The sequence below is a fragment of the Lutjanus erythropterus genome, chromosome 16, assembly GCF_056507025.1.
Source record: "Lutjanus erythropterus isolate fLutEry1 chromosome 16, fLutEry1.hap2, whole genome shotgun sequence".
NCBI lineage: Eukaryota > Metazoa > Chordata > Actinopteri > Lutjaniformes > Lutjanidae > Lutjanus > Lutjanus erythropterus.
This window is the reverse complement of record NC_139332.1, coordinates 34,881,558-34,896,079: the sequence shown is the minus strand read 5'-3', so window position 1 is coordinate 34,896,079 and position 14,522 is coordinate 34,881,558. Positions and strand designations below refer to the sequence as shown.

At 40.1% G+C, this 14,522-nt stretch overlaps 2 pseudogenes; both read right to left on the bottom strand.

Moving 5' to 3' along the window:
- Positions 1 to 361: 361 nt before the first annotated feature.
- Positions 362 to 733, bottom strand: LOC146313505 (Ig kappa-b4 chain C region pseudogene; annotated as a pseudogene).
- Positions 734 to 2,207: 1,474 nt separating this feature from the next.
- Positions 2,208 to 9,833, bottom strand: LOC146313504 (Ig kappa-b4 chain C region pseudogene; annotated as a pseudogene).
- Between the last annotated feature and the right edge of the window lie 4,689 nt (positions 9,834 to 14,522).

The window sequence follows — 14,522 nt, the reverse complement described above, 5'->3', positions numbered from 1 at the left end:
CTAGGTGCAATTTAAAAACACAGGAACATAAGTCTTCTCCATTGGTAAACATTAGTATTAACAGATGTGTCTTGTTCCTGATGTTAAAATAGGCCAACTGGAATAACAGAAGAAAAATATATAAACTCTTAAAACCATTAAAAACTAATCTGGTAAATCTGACTTCCTACTGTTGTGACTTTTATGCATTAATCTGACTGATGTTCCTGATATATAACAGAAATAAAGACATGTTGATTTCATGACATACATGACAAAAGCTTTATTGTTTTAACATGTTGAAAACCTCAAAACAAGCAAGAACACATTAATGTTGAAAAATGCCATGAGAGAAAGAAAGAGCCCGACAGAGAGAGCAGACAGAGAGCAGTATGAGAGTAAAACCAGCAGCAGAGTCCCAGTGAGTCAGGTCAGGACTGGGAACACTGGTCTCTCCTCAGTGTCTCTGAGAGTGGAGTCTGGGAGCCCTGGGTGGCCTCACAGGTCACAGAGCCCACCTTCCTCCACTGGTCTGCAGGGAGCCTCAGGGTGCTGCTCCAGCTGTAGCGGCCGTCCTTCTCCAGCACCCCGGGGCTCCTGCTCTCCTCCCAGCTGCTGCTGCTGCTGCTGCCGTCCACCTTCCAGGACAGACTCCAGTCTGAGGGGAAGCCCTTGTTGGCCAGACACATGAGCGTGGCCTTCCCCTGCTGCAGCTCCTCACTGGAGGGGGGCAGCACCGTCAGGGTGGGACGAGCATCACCTAGGAGACACCAATCAGCTTAGATTTCCATAGAGAGTGACTTTGCATCAGCAGCACCATGCTCCAGTGCTCTGGGAGAGTTTATAGTCCTGAGAGTTGAAGACTGGATGACTGACAGCTGTCCTTCATGACAACAGAAGACACAGAAATCCTCTTCATCAAAAACATGACTTTGATCTGCGTCCTCATCTGGACTCTCCTCTGCTGCTGCTTCACAGGTAAAGTCCAGAGAATCAAACTCCTCTCCTCTATCAACATCCGTCCCTCTGAAATGAAGCCCACAAAACCATGACGCTGCTTTATGTTTTTGTCTCTGTGTCCTCAGAGTCCAGAGGTCAGATCACAGTGACTCAGCCTGGAGCAGTGAGCTCTGCTGTGGGACGCTCCGTCTCCATCACATGTAGGACCAGTCAGGATGTTCATGGTGGGAGCTACTTACACTGGTACCAACAGAGAGATGGAGAAAAACCTAAACTCCTGATTAGGTATGCTAATCAACGAGTATCAGGGATTCCAGATCGTTTTACAGGCAGTGGATCAAACTCTGACTTCACTCTGACCATCAGTGGAGTCCAGACTGAAGATGCAGCAGTTTACTACTGTCAGAGTTTTCACTACCCCAACAGTCAGTATGTGTTCACACAGTGAAAAGTCGTCGTACAAAAACCTCCCTCAATCAGACTGAACAGAAACTGAACTGACTGCTGCAGCTGGAAGCTACTGCAGAGACTGATACACTTCACTGAGGACACACACACACACACACACACACACACACACACACACACACACACACACACACACTTGATTGGTTAGATGACTGTTGTTCTTCTCTTCTATCTGTAAAAACAGATTTACTGAAATAGAAAAGTAATTTAGATATATGGAATATGATAAAAAATAAATAACTGCATGACACTTGTATTATCAGACTTGATCATAACACAATTAAAAGAGACACAATAAAATAATCCACAAACAGCAAACCTTTAATTTTAAATCTGTCATGATGTCAAACCAACAAGTTTTGGTCAAAGCAGAAGAGGACAGAAAGGACAGATGTGAGGGACACATGTGGCACAGATTCATTTTCTCCTTTCATCTTTTAACAACAGCTCCTTCCTTCTTTAGGAAACCACAACTGAACAGACACTGATAGGCTGCCCTGATGTCGACATAATCCCTTTATTTCTTTTAAAAATCATCAGACAAATGTCATGAAATTCTACTGATGTGACCATGAGAGAAACCCAGTCACTGTGGATTTAAGTTCCAGTGTGTAAGATTCAGGGTGATCTATTGGCAGACTACTGCAGAAACCAGATGTCAGCTGATACATCATTTCTTCCTGAAATAATCCTCCGACATTAATGTCACTGAGAAAAACTGTGAGAAATGAAACCGATCTACTTTTTCATTTAAGACAGCAGTCATTCTGATAAAAATGTGTCTGGACACCACTGGTTTGATGAAATAGTCTTTATTGTTTTAACAAGCAGAGAATATCAGCAATACAGCCAGTAACACAAATCACACTTTAAAATCATCGTGAAACAGGAGGAGAGATAGAAAGGACTATTACTTTATGCAGATGACACCCTGCTTTCTGTTTATAACCCTGTAAATCATTGTTATATTTAGATTTTTAAACTTCAGACAATGAGAATAATTTCTAGGTATAAATTCTTCTTCTTCAGGGACAGATGTTAGTAATAACAGATAGCTTTATGATCACCATTGAAACAGTGAATACGTCTAATAAAGTATATTGTTACTGGAGTTTAATAGACATAGATATAGATAAAACTGGAACAATTACAAAATAAGATCCACAGTTTTACAATCATTAACTAGTAATCTGGGAACCAGAGTTTTTATGGCTGAGATTTCAGCATTGATCTAATTAATATATAAGTCAAAGAAATAAAATCAAAAGACATGTGGCTTTTATGATACACATGATAAAATATTTATTGTTTTAAATGTTGAAACCATCAACACAAGCAAGAAAATTTTAAAGTTGAAACATGTCAAGAGAAAGAGAACAAGACAGAGAGCAGACAGAGAGCAGTATGAGAGTAAAACCAGCAGCAGAGTCCCAGTGAGTCAGGTCAGGACTGGGAACACTGGTCTCTCCTCAGTGTCTCTGAGAGTGGAGTCTGGGAGCCCTGGGTGGCCTCACAGGTCACAGAGCCCACCTTCCTCCACTGGTCTGCAGGGAGCCTCAGGGTGCTGCTCCAGCTGTAGCGGCCGTCCTTCTCCAGCACCCCGGGGCTCCTGCTCTCCTCCCAGCTGCTGCTGCTGCTGCTGCCGTCCACCTTCCAGGACAGACTCCAGTCTGAGGGGAAGCCCTTGTTGGCCAGACACATGAGAGTGGCCTTCCCCTGCTGCAGCTCCTCACTGGAGGGGGGCAGCACCGTCAGGGTGGGACGAGCATCACCTAGGAGACACCAATCAGCTTAGACGACAGGGACCACACAGCTGTCAATCAACCAGCAGACACTTGGACACCTTTACTGTGTGAGAGTTGATTTTCTCCTTTAAGGAGTTTCTGTCAGATGTTTTTTCTGCTCCACCAGTCACTCACTCACACATTGTTTCACTTCCCTTTAAGAAGCCTCTCATGCATATCAGCACAGAGAGAATCATCATACAGAATGAGATGAAATATATCAAACTACACTGACAAGAAAATATATAAAACTTTGTTCTGAAAATCAGCAAAAGTCTCAACTATACATTACTTTAATATATTTAGTGGAACCATAAAAGATGCAAGAAAATTCACAGACTGATTAAATTTTCATGATCTGGATTTAAATCATCATCAACAAACTGTTCAAAAGATTTTTTGAAATTTGAAACAATAAATGACACAATGAACAGATGTTACACGTTTCGAATTAACAAATTTTAACTTCACTTGGTTCAGTTTTCTTTGAAGAATTTAATCTTACTTCCTTTGAAAACAGTTATTACTGACACAGAAAATTAAAAACTAATCATGATGAACATTTTTCCAGTAAGATTAAAGTTTTATCTATCCTTTAGTTAAGGTTGTTAAAACTTCAGTATGACAGGAATGTCTAAAGAAATATAAACTGAAATAAAACTGCTCTGAGTTCAACTCAATGATAAAGGAGGAGAAATACGAGTATCAATGAAAAACATGTTAGAATAAAAGAAGGTATATTTATCTTAATAAAACATTCAAAATACTAATTCAAAATATTAATTTAACATAATTTTCTGTAATATTTGTTCAGAAACTTACTTCCAACATCCAGTCTGGTTCCTCCACCAAAAGTCCACCACAGTGATACAAACTCATTGAGCCGCCGTACAAAAACCTCTGACTGTAGAGAGACACGGCTCTCTGACTTTGACACACTGAAATAAACCTAACAGCCCTCAAGATGAAGCCTCATGATTAAGGTTTGAAATTTAATGTCTAGCCGAATATTTTATATTTATTGCAATTAATTTTTTAACTTTCTGTTGTTGAAGCAAACTTAGGCAGTGCAAAATATGATTGGAAAATATACATTTTTATGGAAAAGTAACTATTTTCCAAATTATGTTGAATTACAAGGTGATAAAAAGAAAAAGTAACTCCAAAAATTAACGAAAATGGTAAAAATTTGACTTACTTCCAATATCCAGTCTGGTTCCTCCACCGAACGTGTACCACAGTGATACAAACTCATTGAGCCGCCGTACAAAAACCTCTGACTGTAGAGAGACACGGCTCTCTGACTTTGACACAAACAAAACCAACAAAAACATCCCCAGTTTACCCAGTTTATGATGAGTAATAACTGGTTAAAGTGTCAAAAACCAGTTCACAAATATTCATTATGTAATGAACCATTTTTTCTCTTTAAATGTTAAACATCTACAAACAATATCAGTTTCTCTTACAGTCAAATAAATAAAAAGAAAATATTGAAAAGAAAAACTCACCAATAAATCCTGACAAATATAAATAATTATTATAAACATGTTTATTGTTGATCATGATGAATAAAACAATATTTTTTATCCCACTGTGACGTTGGTCTCGTAGTGAATTAGGTGGAATTCATAAAATATTCTGGATGAAAATTTGTTCATCAAACTCAAACAAAGTCACATAAAAATGAGCACTGACACATTTCTAATCAATAGACTGATAAAGTGATTGATCCATTGATAAACATCATCCTCAGAGTAATCCAAGTCCCTGTTGGAGTCAGTCAGAGCATTTCCATAGAGAGTGACTTTGCATCAGCAGCACCATGCTCCAGTGCTCTGGGAGAGTTTATAGTCCTGAGAGTTGAAGACTGGATGACTGACAGCTGTCCTTCATGACAACAGAAGACACAGAAATCCTCCTCATCAAAAACATGACTTTGATCTGCGTCCTCATCTGGACTCTCCTCTGCTGCTGCTTCACAGGTAAAGTCCAGAGAATCAAACTCCTCTCCTCTATCAACATCCGTCCCTCTGAAATGAAGCCCACAAAACCATGACGCTGCTTTATGTTTTTGTCTCTGTGTCCTCAGAGTCCAGAGGTCAGTATACAGTGACTCAGCCTGGAGCAGTGAGCTCTGCTGTGGGACGCTCCGTCTCCATCACATGTAGGACCAGTCAGGATGTTCATAATGGCAACCATTTAGCCTGGTACCAACAGAGAGATGGAGAAACTCCTAAACTGCTCATTTACCTTGCAACCACTCGAGTATCAGGGATTCCAGCTCGTTTTACAGGCAGTGGATCAAACTCTGACTTCACTCTGACCATCAGTGGAGTCCAGACTGAAGATGCAGCAGTTTACTACTGTCAGAGTTTTCATGTCATCAACAGTCAGTATGTGTTCACACAGTGAAAAACCGTCGTACAAAAACCTCCCTCAATCAGACTGAACAGAAACTGAACTGACTGCTGCAGCTGGAAGCTACTGCAGAGACTGATACACTTCACTGAGGACACACACACACACACACACACACACACACACACACACACACACACACACACACACACACACATTTCATCAAGCAGAATTAAAATGTAACCATTTTTGCTTTAACCACCAATGAACATCAAAACAAAAACTTGTATAAAATCAAATTATCTTCTCGACCACAATTTTTCAGTATCCGTTCATATTATCATCCCATGTTCTCATAAATAATAAAGAGCAGCCAACCTGGAAATGTTAATGACAAATGTCTAAGTCATAAGTTTTGACCTCTGCTTCATACTGGATCACAATTATTTCAATATATATTCACTTAATGACATCAAGACACAGATCAGTATAAGGGATGGTCAAAAGAACATTTTCACTGTAATATATATAATAAAGGACAGACAAATAGCAGTTTTAATTGCAACAACATACCTAAGTGACTTTATTCATTCTTTTTATATTAGCTCTTGAATGTTGGTTGGTTTCATCAAAAAATCCACTTTTCAGAAAAGAAATGGAGAAGGAAGCATTTTTGGGAAAAGGACATTTTCAAGCAGAATATCGACTTCACATTTTCTTTTTGTTTTTTTATCACTTCATGTTAAATGTGTGACATCACTGTCATCAGTGTGGTTAACATCAGCTGTGTGTTTGTCCCCTGCCTGAAACACTGTCTGAGAATCCTGGGGGCTGGAGAGCTCTCAGCCACGGCTGCGCTGCGGGTTACAGGGTCAGCGGTGTGAGCAGCCTCGCTGTATCACAGCTGCTGTGGAGGTCTGGGGGCTTTAGCACGAGCAGCCCCACTCTGTACCCAGACTCTGTGGCCAGATCATGATGCTCTCTGACCCACAGATCTGCAGCTGAGCACCATGTTTTCATGCTAAATAACACCATCTTCTTCTTCTGCTACTCAATTCCAACGGTTCCTTCATCTTAGAGTTACAAATGTTTGTCAAATGATGCGTCACAGCGTCCCATACCATCTCACAGTGAAGACAGTAATTTCTGGAATATCTCCTCATTGGCAGGGAAGCGTTGTGTCTTAAATGACGAGATGTATCGTCAATGGCAGGGAAAGAGTTAATATGAAAACTTCTTCTGGTCCCCGTGACAGTGTACCCACTTCTTTGTTAAAAAAAAAAGTTATTGGTTCCATTGGTCCTTGTGTGCTCTTTATAATCAATAACTTGTTGATATCTGATCAGGTCCAACCATATTAAAAGCAAGCTGCTGTTCAAACACTTCTCAGAAACACAAACCTTGATTCTTCTTTGCTCCAGAACTACAGGTCTGTTTCTAAGTTACCTTTTATAGCTACAGTTTTAGAAAACATGGTTTCTAATCTGTCTTAGATGAGCTCAACATTTTGGAGTTTCAGTCTGGTTTCAGTCAGTTGTATTCAACAGAAACAGCTCTTCTCAAATGATCTGTTGATGCACGGTGATGCAGGAGGATGTTCTGTGTTGGTTCTATTAGATCTTACTGCTGCTTGGTTGAGGCTCAGGCAGTGGGTGGGTATCTCTGCATCAGCTTTGCAGTGGTTCTCTGCTTTCATTTCACACAAAACTTTCCCAGTTACAGTTCATAACTATGACTCATCGACTGAATCTCTGCCTTGTGATGTTCCACAAGGTTCTGTCCTGGATCTGATGCTCATCGTATTGAACATGATTCTTCTCAGACAGATGACATTGATTATATTTTTCAAACAACCCTTGAAATGTAATAGAACTTTCTATCCGTTGAAATTCAAGATTCATTTCATGTGCTACTATTTGACTTGTGCTCTTTTAGTGTGAAGCACTTCGTGATTTCTGCCCATGAAAGATGATATTCAAATAAACAAACTTGCTTACTTTCCATAGAGAGTGACTTTGCATCAGCACCACCATGCTCCAGTGCTCTGGGAGAGTTTATAGTCCTGAGAGTTGAAGACTGGATGACTGACAGCTGTCCTTCATGACAACAGAAGACACAGAAATCCTCCTCATCAAAAACATGACTTTGATCTGCGTCCTCATCTGGACTCTCCTCTGCTGCTGCTTCACAGGTAAAGTCCAGAGAATCAAACTCCTCTCCTCTATCAACATCCGTCCCTCTGAAATGAAGCCCACAAAACCATGATGCTGCTTTATGTTTTTGTCTCTGTGTCCTCAGAGTCCAGAGGTCAGGTCACAGTGACTCAGTCTGGAGCAGTGAGCTCTGCTGTGGGACGCTCCGTCTCCATCACATGTAGGACCAGTCAGGATGTTTATGTTTATAACAACCAATACCACTATTTAGCCTGGTACCAACAGAGAGATGGAGAACCTTCCAAACTGCTTATTAAGCTTGCTAATCAGCGAGTATCAGGGATTCCAGCTCGTTTTACAGGCAGTGGATCAAACTCTGACTTCACTCTGACCATCAGTGGAGTCCAGACTGAAGATGCAGCAGTTTACTACTGTCAGAGTCTTCATGTCATCAACAGTCAGTGGGTGTTCACACAGTGAAAAACCGTCGTACAAAAACCTCCCTCAGTCAGACTGAACAGAAACTGAACTGACTGCTGCAGCTGGAAGCTACTGCAGAGACTGATACACTTCACTGAGGAAACACACACACACACACACACACACACACACACACACCCTAAGTAGATCAATGACAAAAAAGAATCTGAGAGGAAATTAAATTACTTTTCCCTTCAATTCTCACCATCCATTTATATCCCATTATAATCTCATGTTCTGATCAAAAACAGCCAAGTTGAAATGGTTGATCAGAAAAGTTTTGGCCCTGATCTTTGATTTCTGCCTCATAATGATCACAATTAACTCATTTTTTTCACAGATCAGTATCATGAAGCACACTGATCTGCCATCTGCAAGAGCCCCTGAACTGCCCCCATCAACTGCCCTATGTGAGTTCATGCTGCCAACGGAAAATCACATCATTAGACTCATAACCCAGTCCAATACTTCCACATGCCAACTGGATCCAATGCCCACAACCCTTGTTAAAGCATGTCTGCCCTCCATCATCCCTCTGATAACCTCCATCCTCAGCTCCTCTTTGTCCACTGGTAAAGTTCCTCCCTCACTGAAAGCTGCCTTATTCAAACCAACACTGAAAAAACCTGGACTTGACTCTACAGATCAGAACAACTGCTGGCCCATATCTAATCTTCCATTCATCTCCAAAATCATTGAGAAAGTAGTTGCACTCCAACTTCAAAGCTACCTTGAAAACAATAACCTCTGTGAACAGTTCCAATCAGGCTTCCACACTAAACACAGCACAGAAACTGCCCTGGTCAAGATCACCAACAACCTCCTCCTGGCAGCTGATTCTGGTCAGCTCTCTCTCCTCATCCTCCTAGACCTCACTGCTGCCTTTGATACAATATCCCATCAACTCCTCATGGACCGTCTTGCCAGTATTGGAATCAAGGGCACTGTGTTCAAATGGTTTACATCCTACCTTTCTGACAGATCACAGTTTGTACAAATTCAGAACTATAAATCAGAAAGCACAACAGTCCATGACGGAGTTCCACAAGGTTCAGTATTGGGGCCCCTCCTGTTCATCATCAACCTCCTTCCTCTTCGCAATATCTTCTGGCATTATGGTATTCATTTTCATTCCTACGCTGATGACACACAGCTCTACTCATCCACTCTCTTTCAATAGCTGATGCCCCCATACCCATCTCCACACAAGTCAAGAGTCTTGGTGTTATCATGGACAGTACCCTCTCCTTCTCCAGCCATATAAACAATGTATCACAGACTGCCTTTTTCCATCTATGAAACATCTCCAGACTACGCCCTGCCTTAACACAGCACTCTGCTGACATCCTTGTCAATGTCCTGGTCACCTCACACATGGACTACTGCAACGCAATCCTAACTGGTATCCCTAATAAACTCATCCACTGACTTCAACTCATCCAAAACTCTGCAGCACAGATCATTACCTGCACAAAATCCACTGAACATGTAACTCCTCTGCTTATTCAGTTACACTGACTCCCTGTATCACAATGCATCAACTTCAATATCCTTCTGCTAACCTTCAAAGCCCTTCATAACCTGTCACCTGTCTATCTCACAGATCTCTTACCCATCTACACTCCACCTCGGCCACTTCGCTCTTCATCTGCTGATCTACTAATAATACCACCTGTTAACCTCAGTACAGTGGGTGCCAGGGCCTTCTCTCACGCTGCACCTAAACTCTGGAACTCTCTTCCCCACCATATCCATACACTGGACTCTGTTGAAATAAAATTAAAACCACCCTTAAAACCCAACTAAACTAACATACTTGTTCCAACTCCATTGATGGAATCTCATTTACCTAGTACAATTACTGATTTTAATTTATTTCTGCTCTATATGTTTTGCTACTGTCCTTTTTGATTGTATGATTTTTATGTGTGATCAATGCTGTTGTCATTTCTGATGTAAGGTGACCTTGAGTGTCATGAAAGGCAAAAGGCATGACAAAATTGCTGCTACCAAGCTTTTAAACCAAGTGATACAAAAGGTGTCACGTAACACCAGTTTTGATTTGTTTACACTGGATTTCCTTCCAATTCAGGATCTTCAAATGTCTGCTCATGAAGATGATATTCAAATAAACAAACTGACTCACTTTCCATAGAGAGTGACTTTGCATCAGCAGCACCATGCTCCAGTGCTCTGGGAGAGTTTATAGTCCTGAGAGTTGAAGACTGGATGACTGACAGCTGTCCTTCATGACAACAGAAGACACAGAAATCCTCCTCATCAAAAACATGACTTTGATCTGCGTCCTCATCTGGACTCTCCTCTGCTGCTGCTTCACAGGTAAAGTCCAGAGAATCAAACTCCTCTCCTCTATCAACATCCGTCCCTCTGAAATGAAGCCCACAAAACCATGACGCTGCTTTATGTTTTTGTCTCTGTGTCCTCAGAGTCCAGAGGTCAGGTTACAGTGACTCAGTCTGGAGCAGTGAGCTCTGCTGTGGGACGCTCCGTCTCCATCACATGTAGGACCAGTCAGAGGGTTAATGGTGGGAGTGCTTTATCCTGGTACCAACAGAGAGATGGAGAAACTCCTAAACTCCTCATTTACCGTGCTACCAATCGAGAATCAGGGATTCCAGCTCGTTTTACAGGACGTGGATCAAACTCTGACTTCACTCTGACCATCAGTGGAGTCCAGACTGAAGATGCAGCAGTTTACTACTGTCAGAGTTTTCATATCATCAACAGTCAGTGGGTGTTCACACAGTGAAAAACCGTCGTACAAAAACCTCCTTCAGCTGAAGAGGAACTGATGTGACTCAACAGCTGCACAGAATGAAAACACTATTGGTTTGATAAAATACAGTTAGGTGAAATAAAATATTACAACAAACATTTTAGCAATAAAACAACATTTGTGTTTCTGTAAAATATATATTTAATTGCATTTTTCTTACAACTTTATTTTTTATTGTAAATGTAATTTTCTTGTCACAACAGTAGTACATGTTTGGCTCCTCAAACACTAAACTCTTAGGAACATTTTAACACATAATAAATAAATCAATACTTTTAAAAATGAATATTCAGTGATTGCTAAATTAAATAATTTGTTTACTTTCATAAAGAAATAAAATCACAGGTCTATTTTAATCTAATATCAAGTAGTGAAATTGGTTGATTTTGTTGGCAGAAAGCAACAGAGACACTGTTCTACAGTCTCCTGACATGTCAAGTCTTTTTTTTTGTCTGAATTTAATGTTACTTGATGGAAAATCTCATCATGTTATGCAGATGATACCCTGCTTTTTATGTTTAATTCCTAGATACAAATTAACAAGAACAAAATACATGGATCTTATTCAAGTGTGGACTTTAGTTATAACAGACAGTTTTCTGATGGTCTAATCATAAAGTTACCAAAAATAAAAAGATAAAACCGTAATGACAGTAGAAAAATATTGACAGTTTTAAACTGTTAGAAAACAAACCTTGGAAAACTGGGCCTGTTACTGTTGTGGTTTTTCTGCGGTAATCTGAATAATTTTCCTAATAAATAATACATATTGAATAAAGGAAGTCCAAAGACATGTCTCTATTTGAATGATACAATCTTTATTGTTTTAAAATGTTGAAACCATCAACACAAGAAAGAATTTGTTAATATTGAAACATGTCAAGAGAAAGAGAGAACCAGAGAGAGACAGAGAGCAGTATGAGAATAAAACCAGCAGCAGAGTCCCAGTGAGTCAGGTCAGGACTGGGAACACTGGTCTGGAACAGGGTGGGGACGACTCGACCCACTGCAGAGACAGAGATTAATAAAGTTTATATGAGGTGAACTAAACTCCATCCTGTTGGTTGCAGCAGAGGAGACTTCTAGTTCTGTTGATCTTCCTCAGACTGGATGAAACTGGTCTGAGAAGTTTCACTTCCCTCGCTGAGCTCGGTAACCATGGCAACAGACAAGCATCGCTGCTCAACCATGGCAACAGACAAGTTTTGTTACTAAAGATAAAAAGCTTTAAAAAAAAGCACACATTTACTGCACTGGGTAATCTTTAATTAACGAAGTAAAATGTTTTAGTTTGTGTTTAATGAGAAATGTTTAACATTACATCAAGTAATATGAATACCTCTTTCAGTAAAATAAATAAAAATAAAATATTTCTAAAGAAAAACTGGTCACACTTTATTTTCATTACACAAATAAGACATCACAAACTGTATTTTATATCAAATTGGACAAAAACTTGAAATATGCTTTTTATTCAACAGTAATCAGCAGATTAGTGAAGACCGATGCCAACTTCTTTGAACAAAATCACACTGTCTGTCTACAGTATTATATGATCACAGTCAGACAAACTAGTCCTCCACCTTCCTTTACAGGACAGTTGTATTGTAATATGTCCCAAATTATCCTGTCATGAAGTCTAATAAGGGTCATATTATTTCTAGTTTACATCTAATTTTATACAAAGTACAGCTTGATAGATCTTATTTGTGTGTTTTTGGATGTACAGTATCTAATCAGGGTATAGTTGTATTTGTTTAATGTCTAATAAAGAATACATCTAATATTTATCTGATTTGACACAAAGTGCGGCTTGTTTCATCTTTTAGTGCAGTGAAAAATGAAGTAGGACAGAAAATTAAAAGTGATACATAACATTTTCTTCTGTAAACTGACTGATATTTTCATAATCATCATCCTGAGAGTAATCCAAGTCCCTGTTGGAGTCAGTCAGAACATTTCCATAGAGAGTGACTTTGCATCAGCAGCACCATGCTCCAGTGCTCTGGGAGAGTTTATAGTCCTGAGAGTTGAAGACTGGATGACTGACAGCTGTCCTTCATGACAACAGAAGACACAGAAATCCTCCTCATCAAAAACATGACTTTGATCTGTGTCCTCATCTGGACTCTCCTCTGCTGCTGCTTCACAGGTAAAGTCCAGAGAATCAAACTCCTCTCCTCTATCAACATCCGTCCCTCTGAAATGAAGCCCACAAAACCATGACGCTGCTTTATGTTTTTGTCTCTGTGTCCTCAGAGTCCAGAGGTCAGTATACAGTGACTCAGTCTGGAGCAGTGAGCTCTGCTGTGGGACGCTCCGTCTCCATCACATGTAGGACCAGTCGGGATGTTTATGTTTCAGGCAGCGACCACTGTTTAGCCTGGTACCAACAGAGAGATGGAGAAACTCCTAAACGGCTCATTTACTATGCTAACAGACGAGTATCAGGGATTCCAGATCGTTTTACAGGCAGTGGATCAAACTCTGACTTCACTCTGACCATCAGTGGAGTCCAGACTGAAGATGCAGCAGTTTACTACTGTCAGAGTTTTCACTACATCAACAGTCAGAATGTGTTCACACAGTGAAAAACCGTCGTACAAAAACCTCCCTCAGTCAGACTGAACAGAAACTGAACTGACTGCTGCAGCTGGAAGCTACTGCAGAGACTGATACACTTCACTGAGGACACACACACACACACACACACACACACACACACACTCACACACACACACCTGACTGGTTAGATGACTGTAGTTCTTCTCTTCTATCTGTAAAAAATGATTTATTGGCAGAAAAAATAAATAAATAACTGCATGACAGTTGTATTAACAGCAATATAACCTTTAATTTTAAACCTGTATTGATGTAAAACCAATGAGAAAGGACAGATGTGAAGGACACCATATTGCATTAACTCAGCTTCTGTAAAAATGACCTTTCATTTTTTAACACAAACTCCTGTCAGCTTTAAGATCCCACAACTAAACAGTGACCCTGTTAGGCTGCATTGACAGAGCTGTCAGATATGACATGTACTTAATCCATTCTTCTTTTTAATCATTATCTAATGTTATAATATACAACTGGTCTCACACAGCAAAACCCAGTCTCTGTGCATTTGTTGTATCTCTTGTGACCATTTAAGACAACAACATCAGACACTGCTGATGAGACAGAGAGTCAGTCTTCAAATGTGAGTCTTTGCCATGTCATTAGTCCAACTGGATAGTTCCAAAGTTTTAAAGCCACAGACTCAAACACACTGTAAACTTGACCTTTAAACCTGTCATGATGTAAAACCAACAAGTTTTGGTCAAAGCAGAAGAGGACAGAAAGGACAGATGTGAGGGACACATGTGGCACAGATTCATTTTCTCCTTTCATCTTTTAACAGCAGCTCCTTCCTTCTTTAGGAAACCACAACTGAACAGACACTGATAGGCTGCCCTGATGTCGACATAATCCCTTTATTTCTTTTAAAAATCATCAGACAAATGTCATGAAATTCTACTGATGTGACCATGAGAGAAA